Source organism: Chroicocephalus ridibundus, chromosome 1, assembly GCF_963924245.1.
Source record: "Chroicocephalus ridibundus chromosome 1, bChrRid1.1, whole genome shotgun sequence".
Lineage (NCBI taxonomy): Eukaryota > Metazoa > Chordata > Aves > Charadriiformes > Laridae > Chroicocephalus > Chroicocephalus ridibundus.
The window spans coordinates 162,167,557-162,187,449 of NC_086284.1; the positions used below are offsets into that span (position 1 = coordinate 162,167,557).

Below are 19,893 nucleotides of genomic sequence, written 5' to 3' on the forward strand. Positions count from 1 at the left end.
ATGAAGGCAGTATTTTAGTCCTGAACCTTTACCAATACACTAGGGAGTGGAACTTTGAACTTGTGGCTTATTACTGATTGGTATGCCGGCTCTGCATATAAAAATCACCATTACTTCAACATGCACAGCAACAGCTCCAATTAACAGACAGAAAAACAATTCTCGGCAGAGGCAGCAAAACATGGCCAAACATGCTAATGCAGCAGTCTGTTCTTGAATTCACAAGTCTGGACTAGGTAAATATTTTTAAGCCTACATCAGGTTAAAAGAAGAAAAAAGAAAAAAAAAAACAGAAAAGAAAAAAAAGCAGTAGTTTACAGCCACTGAGGATCTAAACTTCTTTTAAGATGAAGTGACTAATCTCGCCCTCTACCCCCTCATTTGTGATTGCAAATTTAATAGAGAAGGTGCAAAGTAATCCTTGTTCTGTAAGTTAGTGTACCATCTCTCATGACAGAAGTGACACATGCAATGGCTCTAGCACACAATATAAGAAGATAAAAGATACACCAAAGAGTACTTTTGGCTTGGTCCAGGAGTTATTCCATTTCTGAAACAAACTTACTCCTTCATCGGTCCTGTAAAGTTTTAAACACAAACCAAAAACCAGCTCAATGTTTTCAACTCGCTTGCAGATGGAACTAAATACAATTTTTTATAACATGAACAGTGCTATCGTTTAGATTAGGAGGAGATCAGTTTTGGAAAAAAAAAAAATTTCCATTAGTGGGTATTACCCACTGCCATTCCTAGAACACACTCACATAGCTTGTTTAGAGAAGACTCCCAAATGCTATCAAAAATCACGTGTGTGCTGGGAAGATGGACAGGGAAAAGACTTGCGTAATAAACCACTCCATGAAAAGCTCAAAGAGGAACTTGTGGGTTTTTTTAGTCCTCTATATTTTGAAGTTTTTAACAGTGCCAGGAAGTAGTTAATGGCATTGGTGGATCTGAAGAGAATTCCACAGAAATGTGCCTTAGTGCTACCTACTACTAAATCTCTTGAGGGTAACAGATGAGTACTGATCTTCTCAGATTGATGCTGACTGAGCTCTGTGCTTCAGTAGTGAGTTTCAGGGGGAGCTGAAAGCTGATCACACACTCCACAGATGTCGCATGGGGGTGGCTCTAGTCAGATGCCTACCCCAAAAACAGAACACTTAAGTCTGAGATGCTTTGGGATCTAGCCAGTCTTGTAGCCTTCCTTCTTTCTCCTCTCCCTTCATTTGTCTCATGCTCCTATAAAAGTCATTCAGGCAACCATATAGATGAAGCGATAAATTATCATAAAATCTCCCTGAAAACTCATTTGAAGTTATAAAGGATCTTCTATAATAACCAGAAAAGGACCTGTATTGCAACTCAAATGCTGCCAATGCAGGAAAGTAACAGCAGACACTGCAGTTATCAAGGGAATAGGTTGTCCAAATTCAGTTATTGATTTTTACTTTGTTCAGAAAAATATCAGGTTATTGCTTGAGTTAGAGAAGAAATGGGTTAGTCTTACAGGGAAAGAGAATTTGCTTATTTCCAGAGATAGGACAGGTTAGTTTAAATAAAGAGATTTTAAGAACTCTTACTGAAACATCATCTGTGCTTTTCCTTCAATTATAAGTCATCTTGTGGGAAGTTAATGTTCTTGGGACAGACAAAAAGTAACAAGGAATTTTAGAAGTGCAGGGGGAAAAAGAAGAATTCCAAGTAGCGTATTGTTTTTAATCTTGCTAGAGAAGTTAATTTGAAACTCTTAGCTGGCTCCCATTCTTTGAACATCTGTTGGATATAGTTATCTTTCATTTTGATGAGAAATGTGAAGTCTTTTCTTATTCCAACTGACCTACTGTATTCAGAGAGCTACTAATAAAAAGTGCTACCATATTCTTAAGCTTCTTTGAAAAATTGTGATCGTTTGTGCCATTCAAGATTTGCTACCACTAAACTCAGGATAGAGCTATCCAGTCTTTTAAGCGCCCATAATTTTTGGTTTGATTCATGCTCTTTAAATATTTTTTCAAGATCAGCTGGGTACTTGTGCACTGTATTTTCTGAATTGTCTGTGCTTTTAGTCCATACTGATCAATTGGCTTTCCACAGACATATCTGGGGAAGAAACCAGGAAACACAACTGACAATACAAGATAAAACAATCGGTGGGGCAAACCATGAAGTGTGATACTTTCTTTATGACTCAAAGATCTTAAAAATAAAGACTGAAAATCTCAGTGTTAGAGACAGATTAACTATTACAATGATCTTAAAGGTCCCTTCCAATCAAGATAATTCTATGATTCTATTATTCTATTATTTATAGACTCTTTAATTCCTGGAGTCTGGAATAGCCGTTGGAATTCTACACCCTGATTCCATCAGGCTAGATGATTGGATTAATTCTTCTGGCATTAGCAAGCATCTCATTATGAAAAAAGAAAAAAATAAGAAATTAAGAGCAAAATTTTTGCACCCTACTCTCTTGAAAAACAAAACAAAAATACCAAGCACTTCCCCTGTTATATCTCAACAGGATAGCCATCTGGAAAGTCTTACCTTCCAGATGCTTTCCCCTACTATTTCATTGTTCTGCTAATCTCTGCAACCACCCCTAGGGGGAAAACAAAACACTGCACAATTTACTGTAAGGCTAACATTTTGAAGGATGGACAGTACAAAAGGAAATACACTCTGGAAAACAGTCAGTTTCAATATTTCAATTGTAAGAAGCAGAAGTGGATCAATTTGAATAACACTGAATGCAAAAAACGTACCAAATTAATAAAAAAACGAAAAGCATTTTACATGGACACAATAGCAAAGAAGTGCATTTGCAAAAAATAAAAATCACAAATCAACAAGGAAGCCTACCAACCTCTTCCTCTCAAGCAATCAAAGTTTAATCACATTAATGTGGTCAAAGATTCCACTATCTTTTTCTTTTTCTTCCCCCCCCCCCCCTTTTTTTTTTTTTTTTACGTAGAAGCACTAAGTCAATTAAAATAAATTACTACTACAGCATTTTGGAGTAGTCCACGTGATGTTCTCCCCAGGCTTCAGTAGGGTGGCAAGGTTTCTTCTTACCAGGAGTCACCCGTACACTAAAGAACCTTGCAAGCCTGTCAGTGAAGCAAAAGAGAGTCCTTTTATTAAGTTATAGCAGGGTTGGACAGATGTCTAAATGAAGTTCTTTAAACTGGAAAGTCAGATCTCCTAGCCAGTCACATGAAATGCTTGGGCTTTGAGTAGCTCAGCTATCTATTTGGACCCCTTCTGGTTCCACTGGAGCTGCATGGCTAGAAACTCTACTGGCCATTGCGAATGAAACAGACTGAATGGGGGGTTCTGGTGCAGAGAGAACCTTCCCAAAAAGTTAATGCAGTTCTCACAATAAACAGGTCTACCAGATACCTGACAAAGGATGGGTTTTATTGCTATGAGCTTCTTTGGTTGGTTTTAAGTGTGATTGAGTTTACATAGCACCTCTTTCCAACCTCAAGGTGCAGTACAAACAAGTAGAGTTGATTTAAAATATAAATAAATAACATACTTCTGGTATATAAATGCAAAAAAAAAAATCACTCATCGAGGAACAAAAAAAAAGCATTTGGTTTTACACAGCTGCCATTCTCTTACTGTTTTACTGTTTTCGACATTCAAAAAACTCTTCTGAAGCCAGCAACACGCAACTTGCGGAACATACTCATACCCTATATAAATGTTTCTACGCCCCCAGCATCCTCATCCCACTTGAGCTTTACAAACTTTTTTGCTTATGAGATGCTGAAAATATGAAAACCTGGACAAACGTAGGCAAACCAAGTGGATACAGAAGAAACCAGTCACAATTCACACTGGTTTACCCTATTAGGCCAGGAATACATTTCACATCAACATATATATAAACTAAGCACCCAACAGCAAACTTAGTTATATCTTGGATATTATTCCAAAATTCCCCAGTACTGTTTGGCTCTCCATTTTGCTAGTTCCTTACCCGACACAGACAGCTGTTAGATCCAATTCAAATGAGTACAATCCTCCAATCGTGTGATGTTAGCAAAATCGTTTAAGGCTTCATCTATACAACACTATAAATTGTAGTGTTACTTATAAAAGATTTGGGGGTGTTTTCAGAGCACACTATTTCATTCTTTCCAGTTGTAAATGTTACCTAAAAAACTCCTTAAACCAGCAGAGTAAGTAACAGGTAAAATCATTGCAGTAAGTTTACACAGCAAAAGAAAAAAGTACGGGTTCAAACCCCTTTTATCCTCCCATGTTGGAAGCACGACATACACACGTGTTCCAAGAAGTGAAGCAATACATGTATCATGCATACTTGGAAAACTACTCTAAGTTACTACAAATTTCTGTACACCATCAATCTTTCCTCCAGATATGGAAAATATTTCAGTCAGAATTCCTATCTGCAAATATACAAAGTCTGAAATGCTAAAAATAAAGACATTTGAATTGTCACAACATGATCATAATCTTCAAAGTGTCTTAACTGAAAAACTTGCTCCCTTACACAGCATTCAGATAACTTAAAAGACAGAATATACATCCATGAAACCTTACAAAAAGAAAAGAAACTTCTAACATCTATAAAGAATATAGGCCAAAATCCCCTGCATTATTTTTTTTTTTTAAGTTGTAAGCAACCATTATAAATTTAGAGATGCTGTATTTCAGTAGAGCTAGAGAAGACAGGTTCATTTGCTGTGGTAACACTTACTACAGAAATATTTTTATTTGCTATACCATCATCCTCTATTGCACAAGTAGCTATCTAGTAAGACAGAACTACTTCCATTTCTCACCACTGCTATTTCATCTCATAGGTTTTACCAAAGATCTCTGTTCATAAAATGTTTGTCAAAACGAACTCACACATAGCACCAAGCAAAGAGAAGATGAGAGACAGATGCTTCTGCATGTTAGTGGGTGGGATAGGAAAGAAGCTGGGGAAGCAGCTTGGCGTCCAATCCATTATAGCTATTTTCCTTTTAACCATCTAACAGCAACTCACAAAATTCACCCGAAATGCATTAAATCCTCTGAACTTACGAAATGATGCATTATTGAAGTCACATCAGGGAAGCCAACTCAGTTTAGACGACATAAAAGACTAGCTCTAGAACAACTTTTTTCATAACAAGGTTATGGTTAAAAAACAAAGGTAAGATTTTAATGTAGTCAGAAGATGCACAGTCACAGAAGCAGCAAGGTAAAAGCACTATTTTTCTTTCCAGAAGAAATTCCTTTCCAGAAAAATTCTTCTCAGATAGATTTTTCCACCTCATAAACAGCAAAATAAATCAGCAATGGCTTAATCTCTTAGTTCCCTGCTCCAGCATGTTACCTTTCTCCCACATTTACTCTCTTCAGCTACTTGAGTGCATGGCTCTTGGAATAAGCTAGCTAAGACCTGAAACTCACTTCCATTTTTTATGGATTCTACCACTGCAACATTTACTACTGTAAAACTGAGGCTGCAGTGAAGTTTGCAAGTTAAAGAAATAAATTCTATTTTTCCAATTTTTTACTCTGCTTCAGATTGTTTGTCTTAATGTAGGCATTTACTGGTTGCAATATTTTTTGAAAGTACACAAAGTTGCAAATTCTACCAACTTATACTCACGTATGCCAACTATACATATATACACTGCAGGAACAGTGCATGCGTATCTTACTAGTGTTCCAATATATCAAAGCACAAAATGGAAGACATTTTATGTAGTATCACCATGGGACAGAACTAAGTGAGCAAAAAGTCCTTATCTAACTCTGTCTAAGCTATTGAAGGTGAAATCAGAGGTGAAATGCATACAGCAAGAATGACTAAATCCATAAATGGTCCAAAATTATTTGTTTTATTACATGAATACAAGAGACTACAATCATACCAAACAGGCTATTATCAAATCTCTTCAGTGACAAAGCTTTCCATCGAAGAGGACAAAAAAACAAGTGCATAAATCACAAGGACGTGTGGCTTAAGGCCATTATTCCAGAGGATTACAGAATGGCTTTTGCATCCTCCCTCTTTGCTTTTAGTACCTCCATCTTTGTTTTAATATTGTAGCTATTACTACAAGCGCTATCTGAAGACTAGAGTCTCCTGTAGTTACGAATGGCAAACAGAAAAACCCCCTCATTTGTTAAGAGAGAATCTAGGGTATGCTTTAAAGGCACACTCAGTAACCTTAGGATAAGAGTGTGTTTTTAATGAGTCCTGCCAGTCTTATCCAACTGTGTAAGGCTTTAATTATCAAGCACTATACTGGGCATTATGGACTGTGGTTGCCAGGCACCACCAAAGACCCATGGTTTTGCTCTGCTAACCATAGTGCAAATACCTAATGAAGAAACTATGCCTGTCCCAAGGTACTCACACAATCCAAAGGTATGATTAAGGAAAACAAGCGGCCAAACCAGGGAAATATAGCTGAAGGACAGAGGAAACAGGGCAAGTATAGCAATCAGTGGTCACTGCACATTTGGGGATGCAACAAGGGAGTAACCATTCTCAAACAACACCACCGCCTTTGCTGACAATATTCAGAACATTCATTACAGACCTCAGTGTGTAAACATTTCACAGTCTAACTCAAAATGAAGACTAGAGTTAAGGAAAATTGCTCAATTTATACATAGTACAAATTAGGATTGCACATACCAGAAACAAATTAGGATTTTAACCTGGACTCCAGATAAAATGAGAAATTGATGCTCTGTGGAACCCAATGCAGACAGTTCAAAGATTTCACCAAGTAACCCACAAATCTTATACGGGTCATCATGCCGCCTCATCTCTGTTGAAATTACAGACATCACTACAGACACACACTTCTCAATTTCTAAGAACACTTTTCAGAATACACTTTCATGCATAAATAAAAACATTCCCAAACACCTAGCTTACCATCAACTTTTTTTTTTTTTTCCAGTCAGCAACTGCAAACTTTTGGTCTCAAGACAACCCCTCCTTCCTAGAGACACATACCCACATTTGATGCAAAGGATCAAAACTTGGTTAGTAAAATAATGCAGCTCCAAAGTGAAAGGTCGGGTCCAAAAACTAGAAGCAAAACCAAAAGGGAAAGGGCCAGTGAAGAGGTGGAGGAGAAACAAGAACACGCTGTTCTACTCGACTAACACAAGAACTTGAATACTGTTTATAAGCCAGAATGCTCTTCTTCCTGACTGCTAAGCCACTATTCTCTTAATGATGAGGAAGAAAAAAATCGGTTTAAAAATCTTCAGTCCTAAATTTCTGCTTCAAAATTATAGTACTTTTCAGCAAGGCAGTTGCTGACTCAAGTAAAAAGCTTAGCAAAGCTGAGCAGTAATTAAGAGATTTCATTTACAACACAATTTCACATTTGTACAGGGGGAAATGTGCTTCTTATGACATAAAATTTCCCATAATACTGAAAATATGCATGGAGGTATAATACCATCTAAGTCTTTCATTTGTTCTGTGAAGTAAGACATCAGTTCTTATGGTAAGTAAATATGCACTTGAATAAAGACAACCATTGAAGGCAAAACTTCAGAGGTAATGAATACCACTCAGAGCCAAAGAAAACAGTTCTTGGAGCTTTTTAGGATCATGTATTCGAGTCCTGTTCCAAAATTCAAGTCAACAGGCATCATGCCATTAAATTCCTATATAGTTGGAGTCAGCCTCAATGGCTCTGCAGTATGCCTAATACAATATCCTAAATTGTACTTAGAGAAATCAGAACTGCATCAGTTTACACTTTATTTCAAATCAGTGGTTTCACTTTGTGAACCCCTGAATATTTTAGATACACATGCAGATGGAAAAATAACATATATGAATCTGCATTTCCTAGTCAGTCAAGAACTAAGCACCTTAGAAATGGTCTACAGACCACCATTTGTTCTAAATAATTTCATAGAAGTTAATGACCTTAAAGATAAGAATTTTGACTATGTAATACTCCATGCTTACCTTCACCTCAAAGGGAGTTTTTCCTAACAGATCCAGCACACCAACAAATTTTTGGTTTATTATATATAAATATGGGACAGACAGTTAGATGTGTCAGTGTTTTAATTAGGTTCTTGCAGAACTTCCTCCCATCTGTAGTTTGACAATGTCAAGAAATTCTGCACTAACTGTGCCAAGCCTGGGTAGAGAATCTCCCCTTTATTTGAATAGTCACTGTTTTAAAATAAATAAATATCTAAGAATCCAAAACTTCAGTCTACCTGCTAGCTACAGACATGCAGGGAGGCAAGAAAAAGCCCTACAAGTATGACAGCACTTTGGACATTCATGAAGTGATGCTTAGAGAGATGAATGAAATGCACTGAACGCATCCCAACCTTCATTCTAGACATAGCAAGTAATCTCAGATACACTTCTATGCCACCCCTTAGTGAAGCAGCTTCTAGAATACAGATCCTCACCTGCATCAAAAGCTACTCCTGAGCCACAGAATTAGAGCAAAACCTCGCATATCTATATTCGTGCTCTGCCAGAAAAACAAAGAAGCCCAAAATTCTTAAAATCACAGCATCCCCTCCAGTTTTCACACCAAGTATAAGCCATGACAAGAACATCTTGAATGAAAATTAGTTCCAAATGAAAGCAAGAATACTTAGCACCTTTCTGGTGCATTTCATCTTTCAAAAACACTTTACAAATATTAACATGCCAAGAAATAAAAGAACCATTGTTTCAGTGAAAGGAAGCAAGAAAACAGAATGCTGAATTTGGTAGCAAAATGGACAGATGGATGGCTGATACTTCCGTTTTGCATACTGTGGTTTCATCCCCCCCATCTTAGTGACACATCAAAATAGGTTCTGCAATACTAGAATGGCAAAGAAATACTACATTACTGCATATTGAGAGATCCTGGTAGACCTGGGTTACTTTCAACACTAATACTTCTCTAACTGAAATTCCTGTTGCTTTTCTTAAATTAAGACTGCAAAAAAAATTTATTCCATACCACCATAAGAAAAGCTTTTATATCCTTATTGAGAATAGAGTGGTTTTCCTTTGCAATTGCCATTACTGCATTTCCAAAGGCACATATGCCCAGCACAGTCAAGCTGCTAGATACAAAGCTGTAATTTGTTTAAGTTTGTCCAGTACATACCCTGCTGAATTCCATTTTCTTTTTTTTTTTTTTTTTTAAGGTGTGCTTTATGGCTCTTTAACCACAGCTAACAGGAAAGAATTATGCAAAAAGATTCACCATGAAGCATTATCTGCTACATTCATGTTTATTTGGGGCATCTAATACTACTAATGTAGATCAGTGCTGAGACCTCTACTGACAACTCCATGCCATCCAGAAGCATCACTGTACGCTTGCCAGTATTCCACCACAGAAAAAAACTGGCAGTTGACGGACAGAGAGCCAATCTCAAAGAGCAGGACTCAGAGATCCTCATCTATATTGGTTAGTACCTCATTCACTCCACTACTAGCAGCACTGATTTCGGTGAGACAGCTCATAGGAAAAGTAAAGCAAAAATGGCAAAGTTTTTCACTTCGGTATTTAATGTTCAGCTCATTAAGGGCCCAGCTTGAAGCCCTGTGAACCTGGCAGAAACATTCCCACTGGGGTTTTGAGTAGGGCCTTGAAAAATTGGGGGTTGAACTCAATAGAGAAAGGAATAGAAGCTAGTTAAGAGCAAGGAGCACAGGTTTCTTGTCCTCCCATTGTTCAGCCTAGTTTAGCAGGCTTAGTTACTAGTGGGAATTCACACTAGGTTACCATAGTCAACTCAGATAAGAGTTCCGGTCAGCAAAAAAAAGTATGGAAGTTGGCTGACAGGTCAACATTTGACAGGAATATCTAACTGAAAACATTAGAGGGTATCATCTAACAATTTCCTTGGCTAAAAGCAGAGCCTATTCGAAAATGGACCTGAGATAACCTGAACAATTAGAGAGTGATTTCTCACTACAAAGATTGAAGTTGGCGTTACAAACAGCTCCTGAAAATGCCTCTCACTCAATAATCTATCTCTGGCCTGCTAGAAAACCAGTACTCAATCCACTAAAACTTCACCAGAAATTCCATTTTGCTCCAAATAATCAAAGATACTAAGTCCTAAAAATGACAGCTGTACCTGACTCACAACAGACCAAACAGAACAAGTTCTTGGTGATCAAAAAAGTTGTATCACAAACTCAGATGTGCATGGTGAATACAGGTAAAGAAAAAGACACAAAAACACAGGGGAACATGGATTTCTTGCTGTCTGTGATGAATGATTCAGTTCCTGCCATGTTAGATACAATTCACCTTCATAAATTACCATCACATGGCAGGTGCAGTGGGATCTGTCTCCATCCTGATAAAGGTTTCTGTTTGGTTAGTCCAAAAAGTGGTGTTATACACTATTGCAAGATTTTACTTTAACACTTTCAAGTCAAATATAAAAGTGTATTTCAAATACCACATCAACTAAAAACCAATGTATGTAATCTGACAATCAATTATGTCCTAGAAGCATGGTGAATTTTTTCAGAACTGTCCCATGTTGCTGCTTCCAGTGGATCACACACAAGACTACACCTTTTATTTTTTCCAAAGACATTTAACAAACAAAAGCAGCAATAAATAAGCTAGTATTGTTCAAATGACAAATTCTTGAGATCAAAAGTATAATCTAAAAAAAAAAAATTAAAAAAGGAAAGTACAAACTATCAGTTTTCAAACATTTCAGCACACTCTTACTTCTGTATTTTGTAAGCTCTTTGTAAGACAGGAATGGTTTCTCGCTTTGGGAATTTCTGACACCCTAGCTATATTGGTTGATGGTGTGAAGAGTGACTGCTGATTGACATAACTTGGCTAGCAGAAGCTGCTACAGTAGTCACAGTTATATTGGCAAAAACAGCGCTTTTATCTGAATTGCTTCCATCATTTGTGGAAATTTTTTTGCATGAATAAACACGAGGAGAATAAACACGAGGAATTACAGATCTGTGTACAGTTGCACAGCTATGATCTTGTTGGGATGACAGAGACATGGTGGGATGGCTTGTAATGTGCTTGGGAGTGCTGCAACAGAGGGATACAGGCTGTTTAGGAAGGACATGTCGGGAAGACAAGGAGGTGGAGTCCCCCTTTACGTGAAAGAGCAGCTGGAATGCATGGAGCTTTGCCTGGGTGTGGATGACGAGCTGAGAGCTTACGGGTAAGGATTAAAGAGCAGACCACTATGGGTGACATTGTGGTGGGCATCTGCTATAGGCCACCTCACCAGGAAAAACAAGTGGATGAGGCCCTCTACAGACAGGTAGAAGCAATATCAGATTCAGAGGTCCTGGTCTTCATGGTGGACTTAAACCATGAGGAGCAAATAATAAGAGGTGCTCTGCTGGACTTTATGCTTACAAACAAGGGAAGGCTCCTTGGGGACGTGAAGGTTGAATGCAGCCTTGAGTTACACTGACCATGATGGCATTCAGGATCCTGAGAGGAAGGAGCAGGGCAAAAAGCAACATCACAACCCTGGACTTCAAGAGAGCAGACTTTGGTCTCTTCTTGCAAGAGTCCCATGGGATAGGACCCTGGAGGGAAGGGAGGTCCGAAAAAGTTTGTTGATACTCAAGGATCACCTCCTCCAAGCTCAGGAACAGTTCATCTCAACAAGCAGGAAGTCAGGCAAAACTGACAGGAGGTCTGCATGGATGAACACAAAAAGAAAGCATACAAAAGGTAGAAGCAGGAACAGGTAACCTGGGAGGAATAGAGAGACCCTGCCTGATCATGCAGAGATGCATCCAGGAAAGCGAGAGCTCACCTGGAGCTGAAACTGGTGAGGGATGTAAAAAAATAAGTATCTGAAGGGAAGGTGTAAAGGAGATGGAGCCAAATCCTTCTCAGTGGTGTTCTGTGACAGGAAAAGAGGCGATGAAACACAGGTGGTTCCCTCTGGACATCAGGAAAGTTGGGGGGTTTGGTTTTTTTGGTTTTTTTATTTGGTTGGGGGTTTTTTGTTTTCTTTTTTTTTTTTTTTTACTGTGACATTGACTGAGCAACAAATGGCACAGGTTGCCCAGGGAGGCTGTGGAGTCTCTCTCTTTGGAGATATTCAAAAGCTATCTGGACATAGTCCTGGGAAACCTGCTCTAGGTGGCCCTGCTTGAGCAAGGGGGTTGGACCAGACGACCTCTAGAGATCCCTTCCAACCTCAACCATTCTGTGATTCTCTGAAAGCTGTGTCAGAAAAGCTCCAGACACAAACCAGTGTTTATATTGCTGTTTTATACCAGCCTTCCTATTCCATAAAGTACCCTCAAGGTACACAGAGTCTGTGTACTTGTGCTTCACCCAGCATGAAGGGAGCCCTCTCTCAACCAAGGCCTCTAGGCATTTTAGTAACATGAATAAATAACTGTTTTCTATACTACATTCGCAATTCCACTATTTCAAACAGAAAAGTCAAGATGTTTTCCCAAATCGTATTACCTTCATACACAGCAACTTAAAATATGAAAGCCTAGAAGAAAAGGAAAAGAAAAAAGAAAGAAAAAAATATATTAAAACATCAAAACTCAGGCCTTTTTCAACATACCAATATCCAATGCAATGCAAACAAAACTGAGGAACAAAACCCAAACACAGCAAATAAAATATGCTGCCAAATTAATTATTTCAGAGAATTCTCGATACTAACTGCAGATCCAGAAATCTTTATTACTGATGTAGAATACAGTATTTTTTAGTCTGAGAGCAGAAAGGAAAGAACACCACCTATTAAAAATTTAAAGAGCTTTGGGACTAAAAAGAAGGACATCTGAAAATTTTGTTCTGTATCACACTATACCACCTTCAGACACTTGTTGAATATGGATTTACCTCAGTGCTGTTTCTCTCCTCCATCTCTCTCCACACCCTTCACCCTTAAAAAATTTGCCCAGCAGCACAGTGGGATACATGCCATACAAACATGGCAGTAGCCTCCTATTCAGGCAGATCCTGTGCCTGCCCCCACTTATCACTGATCAAAATTGATATAAAATGGTGTCATCAATGGAAGTGCAACGTTTTTAACCCAGCTAGCATGTGTTAATAATTCAGTGGAGATTCTGGTCTCCTTAATGTTCATTTATGGTGACTTCTGCTAAACGGCAGTGGCCTGTGCCAGTTTCCCTCTCCAGGTTCTTAACACCACCCGGCCATAGATAAAACGTCATATATTTAAAGAACATTAGTCCACAACCTTTAAAGACCAAGATATATTTGTTTACTCCTTCAAGCATTCTCCCATTTCCTTCTCCTTTAAATGTTGTACTATTTTCTATTTTTGAGAAGTAAAACACATTCCTTTCTTCTTTCGGTCATAGCTCTAAATCAACAAGGAGTATCTGTAAATTCTACCAGCATGAGTTTATTTTGTCATTTATTCAGTTATCATTTCAATGGGTTCTTTTTTTGTTGTTTAAGATGCACATGTATTCTGTATATTTACATGAAAATAATTATTACATGCTGAGTATCATCACGGACTTGGTTTTATCATCTAAGGCACAGCTATACTAAGCAATAGTTCTTGTTAAAGACAGTGGTGTTTTCACATGCTTAAAGCACAGGACAGTGACTCTTTCAGGAAACCAGAGTTCTGCTCTTTGCATTTTGACTATCCACCTGGGCAACTTTGCTCAAATCAATTCACCTGCAGTGCATTAGTTTATCTTTCCACAGTGTCATTTTCCTCACTCTAACCTGCTCTGTAAAGCATTCAAGAACCTGTATTTTTCCACAACATGCCTAAAACTAGAGAACTGGCAAAGTTATTCTGTATATGAAAAATAACTGTCATCATTTTCAGTTCCTTACATACTAGTGGCACAATATTTTTATTTTTGCTCATCCTGATTAAGAAAAAAAATGTTAAGAACATCTTTCTTCCCAGCCCATTCACCAACCATGCACATTTACATTGTGATTGTAACATAAAACAAGACCTAAGCTTACTGAATAGTAATTTCAGATGTTTCCAATACATGATGCAGCTTGATATACCTCAGGTGCCAGGTATGAGCACTGGTGTGAGAATAGTGGACACTAGCAGTATGAAGAGGTTGAGATTTTACCCACGGCATGCAAAAACAAGGGGCGAGGCTCTGGGTACTAGCAGTAGAGATGTAAATTCCAAGTGTGATAACAACTTTGCAGGGCAGTGCTGTGCACGGTTCTCCACTGTCCAAACCAGCTGGGAAGTGACCTGATTTTGGCCACACAGGAGTCATTCCCAAAGGAATTCCCCTTTATATGGGAAGGTGGTGTCCCAATGATGAAGGACCTGCACCACTAACCTATACAACATGAGTCTGACTGACCTCAGAAGTTTGGTAGAAGCTACTATTTTCATCTAGGAGCCTTTAAGCTGCACTAGCATTATAGTGAGAACAAGAGAAAGGAGAGGCAGACCACAATATTTGGAAGGAAACATAGTAACTTAAGCCACTGTTAGTATACTCAGATCTTCACGCTTGAGGTCTCAGAGTAACTGTGAAAGGATGTGAATTTCTTCTCATATGTATCCCTTCTTCATTAAAGTCATCTAAACTGCAAGATGATTCCTGGACAATGAGTTTAAGACAGCTGCACCTGAAATGTTCTCAGTTTGTACATTTTATTGTTATTCTCTGAGATACAGTACAGATCAAATTATTGGTCTGGTTGCGCTCTGGGTAGTAGTCTGAAAAACTTGATATAAAAATCAACAATATCAACTACAAACCCCTCCCTTTCTGCCCATCACCAAATTGTTTTAGCCACTAGCAGGTCCTATCTTACAGTGGACTAAATATCAGTACTGATTTTTTCCCCCCTTTTTCTTCATTGAGATTTATGTTCACAAAATGCAGGACACTACAAGTGAAGGAAGACAACCCAAACTAAAAGCTTTTACCATTCCTTTGAACTGATCATTTTTTGCTTTGTGCAAGTTAATGTCAACATGCAACTTTCCTAGTACTAAAAATTGTTTATGACATCATCACCTACTGATTTCAACTACTTGGAAGACTCACTGAAAACGAACAGACTTCTCATAAACATAGTTGATATTAAAGAGCTCTGGAAGACCAAGATCAAGGATATAAGTTATAAAATATTCCAATAATAACAACAGAAAATCGCCACCTTTACAGGAACCTCATTCTTCAGCACTCCATTTCTCTACTTTGATGAAACAGCACCTAGTTGTATGGTACTCTCAACACTGAAGTATACAAAAATACAGACAATTGTACCCTTTTAAAGCAGTAGGAACCATCTTCACCTTATTTAAGAATTCTCAAGCATGCCAGCCAATATTTTATCTTAGAAGACTTGTCAAAAATGAATGATAACCTCCTTCTGTTTAAATCTGACTCACACTCTAGAACCAGTCTCAGTATTGAAAAAAGATGAGACTACAGAAATACAGAATTTAACTGCTGCTTGCAGAACCTCAGAGTTAATATCAGTTCATCTTCTATAAAAAACAGGAAGCCTAGGACTCCCTTCTGTTAGAAAACAAATGAAAGCTAATATTCTTAAGAACAACATGATCTAAAGAACATATATTTAGAGATTTAATAATGCTAGAATCATTGGTTTTCATTTCTTATTTCTATCCAGTCGCATACACCTTTCTAGTACCTTCATCCTGAAAAATACTGAATTAAGCAGATTCATACATTGAAGTCCAGAAGTTTCTGAACATAAAATTCCATCTGCAGTATTGATTAGCAGCAGCATTAACTGAACACAGAAGGGAAAGCAATCACCAAGGGAATTTAGTACTGAGGCAACTGAGGATCAGGGGCACAGAAGGAGAGTCAGAGAAAGGAGGAAAGTGAAACCTAGCCATAAGAAGCGCGGTTGAGAAGTCTAAATATAGTCTGAAAAGTTCATCTCATCTTTATCAGTTCACAATCCTTCTTGTTCCCCCCATTTCACCATTCAGTAACACTTTTTATTCCAGCATGAGAAGCATTCTTTTCTCCAAATAGACAAATTCATTCCGAAGCCCCTAAAGAGGTACAAAAGTCCATCTGGAAATTTTAAGAAAACGAAGAGTTTCATAGTATTTTTTTTTTTAATTTAAATCAAATTCCACAATTCCTTTCCTTCACTTCTCTGCCCTTTCTCTCCTCTTCCTCCCCCACAAAAAACAAATTCTTCATTCTTCTTGCCTGTATTTAAATGAAGATTGCTCAATAACAGTTTTCTAGTTTTCTCCTAGTCCTAGATCTTAGCTGTCAAATGCCTATCAGGAGATAAAATCCAAAAGCTAGTGATACAACTGAAATGATGGCATTTTGCATGTAAATATCACACTCTGGGATAAGCTTTAGAGGAACTATTGAAAGCTGCAACTGAAAGTGACGACTCAACTTCCCTCGAAGTTTTAAGTAGCAGAAAATTTCTAGTGAAGTAAGCGGTGTGTGTGTGCGCGCGCTGGAAAGGATCTCTTTTTTTTTGCTGAACAGAAGTTTTCTTGTAAAAGTGTATCAGCGCCAGAATGTGAAAGCAGGTTTAAAGTGATACATGTGTTGTCCTTCTGATTTAAGAAAGCTGTGGTTCTGGTGTTAGCACTTCTACTTGCAGTTTTGCCAAACAACAGCAGGTCAAAAATTGTTACGATTTCTATCATTTTCACAGATGCCTAGGAAAACAGTAAAGCTAGCCACTGTTAATTGATGTGACCCTTGACTAGCTGCCCCTCAGGCAGTGTGCACAGGGTCTGGGTCAACATGTACAACTATTCCCTGAAGACAGAAAATTCGTATAGACATGGAATAACAGAAATGACTCATCGATACTCAGAAATGCATGGGAGGCATCTACCTCCTTGTAACACAGGACAGGGAACTCTTTCCTTAAAGAGTCATCTATTTCTTTTTGTTATTTTCAGGTGTAGCTATCCTATGTGGACATTAGTGAGGAGGACTGCATTCTACCTGCACCATCTGGGATTTCTAGCTTCCTCCATCACATGGTTTATGTAATTAGATCTGGCTTTTTGCTGTAGCATTGGATAGACATTGATAGGGTTCTTCTTGACAATTTTAAGTGTAGTTTCTACGCAGTTAACTCCATTGTTGTGGAAATAGTAGCTATATCCCAGAAAGAACATTGATGGGGATACTCCTGTAAGAACTGTTAGATCAGACCTGGTCTGATCTGCATGTTTAAACAGGTAGTGGAACTATTTTTACACAGTTTGCTTCTAATTCTGACACAGATGGCACTTAAACAAGAATTCCAGCCTTGGCAGTCTTACTTCAAAGTCAGTGCCAATGCCAGGATGATCCTTTCTAGCAAATTTCTCCTTGATTTTTGAGCCACCAAGTTCCATATAAAATAGAATTTATTATCTACTACTTCCTTTCTACAGCCACACATTGAACAAGCTTTGACAGGACATGGGACAGACCTTCAAATACCGAGACAAGTGACACCAAAGAGAGTCATGAAACCCTACCAGGTACAAAGCTCATTTCTTAACCCTTATCTTCAGGTGGGCATACCACAAGGAAGAGGAAAATTAGTGATCAAATGAAAAAGAAAAAAAAAAGAAAAGTAAAATTACCTTCCTTGATGGTAGTTCTGACTCTCCAGCTCTTAAATTATGCCAAGTGTGGGATAATGAACAATGATTGCTTTTTAAAGCTAGCATTCACTACAAAAACGAAGATGAGCCAAACCCAGACAACTGAAAGAGCAAAAATAGTGCATGTGCTCGTGTGTGTATGTTTCCTTACACAAAACTACTTTTCAGGAAGTTCTTTAGCCACAGAATTCGGCAAATAACCAACACAGCTAACTCCGGAGAGAATGGAGACAAGCTCGTGAAGAATGGAGACTTGCATTGGCCATTACGTCCTCTTCTCATGCAAGTCTTTACCTTAATGTTATAGCACACATAGGTTATAGGAAAAATAAATACACCAGAAATCTCATATCCTTAAAATGCATATTTTTTAAAATTTATTCTAATGCAGATGATGGAAATCTTCAATTAAAGCTGGCAAGTGCTCATTAACATAGGCTTTCATACGAGCCAGGAAAAAAAAAAAAAAAAAAAAAAGAGAAAAAAAAGGAACGCTGTTCTGGATCTAGACAAGCACTCCTATCAACATCAACAGGAGTTTGCATGTAGATCAAGTTTAGCATAAAGCACAAATACTTTGTAGTCAGGTTATGATTTTTACCCGTTATTAGCCTTCAGTTTATAAACACCAGGCAAAATGGTTTGTTTTTTTAAGATTGCTCTTATAGAGGCACACATACAAAAAAGAAATCAGATGATGAAAGAGGAGAGTATTCCAGTAAGGGTCTATTGACAACTGATCATTTATTCCAGGAAAAACAAGAAATTCAAATTTGAGAAAGAAGTAGTCACATGAGTAATATTTAGAAGGATTATTCCTTCGAAATCATTGTATTTAAGAATGCTTCAGTTCGGCGATTTAAGTGCACATGGGGGACACCTAGTTTTACCAGTTTTCTAAAATAATTAATTCAGACTGAATACTACTTTTACTAATTTTAAGTCCTACACACTGAAATTTCAGCAGATCAAGCCTTTGACAGAGTTAGTGTTACCAACAGGCAGGCAGTCATTCACCACTGCTCTGCACTTTGGCTTTCTGAGAATTGTACTTTAGAATTCCTGTAGACTGAATAGGTGGCAAAGGGAATTCAACATATTAGTAATACTATTTTCAGTGCTCCTTCAAAGAAAACCAGTGCATATTGCTCCAGATCTGAGAAAACTTGTAATGTTTTTATGTCACCTGAACAGAGAAGAAAGAAGTTGTCATGCATATTTCACATATTTAAAAAAAAACACAATAATCTTGCTACATACTGCCATCCAGATACTCCAGGCTATGCTTTCCTTACCAGCAACTAAGAAGGGCGTATGTACTTTGAACAGGAAAGACGCAACACACAACATAAATCAAAAATTGTGAGAATTAAACATCCACAGGATGGGGAAGAAGAATCTGCTACCACAGCGGGCAATTAAAAGACCGAAAAAAAAAAAATAATCATCAAAATCAACCTACCAATCCAATTATCCATCAGAGAATCTGCAGTTACTGCAACTTCTACATGACTTGCAGCCTTGCTGATCAACGGCCGTCACAGGACACCTAAGCAATAAGAATTTAACATTTCAGACTTGAAATACTTATCAGCAATTTGCAGTTTTCAAGAAGCCTAGGGATACCTGTTCCACCTTGGTCATTTCTCCATTTTAAAAAATTGCAACACAGTGAGGATGTTCAGGGTTGGGTTTTTTTTGTTAACTTGTTCTGTTCTTTTAAGTAAACTACCTTTCAATAACCTATCTCCATCTGCAGCAGGGATTAGAAAGACTTTGTTAAAAGATTCCCCCTGCCCTGAACTCAAAGCCTGAGTTTATAGATGCCATTTTTCCTCTACGCTTACAGTATAATAATGCAGTTTTATACAGTGAGAAAAAAAGCCTTCATTTCATAGGTCTTATAACAATAGTTTGTCCATTTTCACCACTGAATGGGGAAAAAATACTAACCCAAACTAGTCCCCCTAGCGTACCTTTGCAGTAGGAATCTAAAAAATATGTGGCAAATCACTACTCTGTTTTTTTGTATGAAACTAGCTTTTTGCTTTTTTCTTTTTGTTAGTAGAAGACATAGCCACTTAGAGAAACTGCAGGGAAACTAGGCAACCTTTCAGTCCATTTATCTAATTTCCCGCTGTTTCTATTTCTGAACAGGTGAAAAAAAATAAATGTTGTACAAAGAAAATTAATCTCTATCCAGAAGATCTCATTAAATAAAATGTGTTGACCTGTTGGCAATTGCCATGTCTGGTTTTAACACAGCACTTTGTTTAGCCTGGT

General features: G+C 37.8%; 1 protein-coding gene across 1 annotated transcript in view; it reads right to left on the reverse strand.

The window, feature by feature from the left end:
• The window catches only part of LARGE1 (LARGE xylosyl- and glucuronyltransferase 1), a 291,365-nt gene that overhangs the window by 269,469 nt on the left and 2,003 nt on the right, over positions 1-19,893 (reverse strand). The window contains exon 2 of the mRNA XM_063321581.1: positions 19,073-19,159. The gene's annotated coding sequence lies outside the window, so the exon portion shown is untranslated. The remainder of the gene's footprint in view (positions 1-19,072; positions 19,160-19,893) is intronic.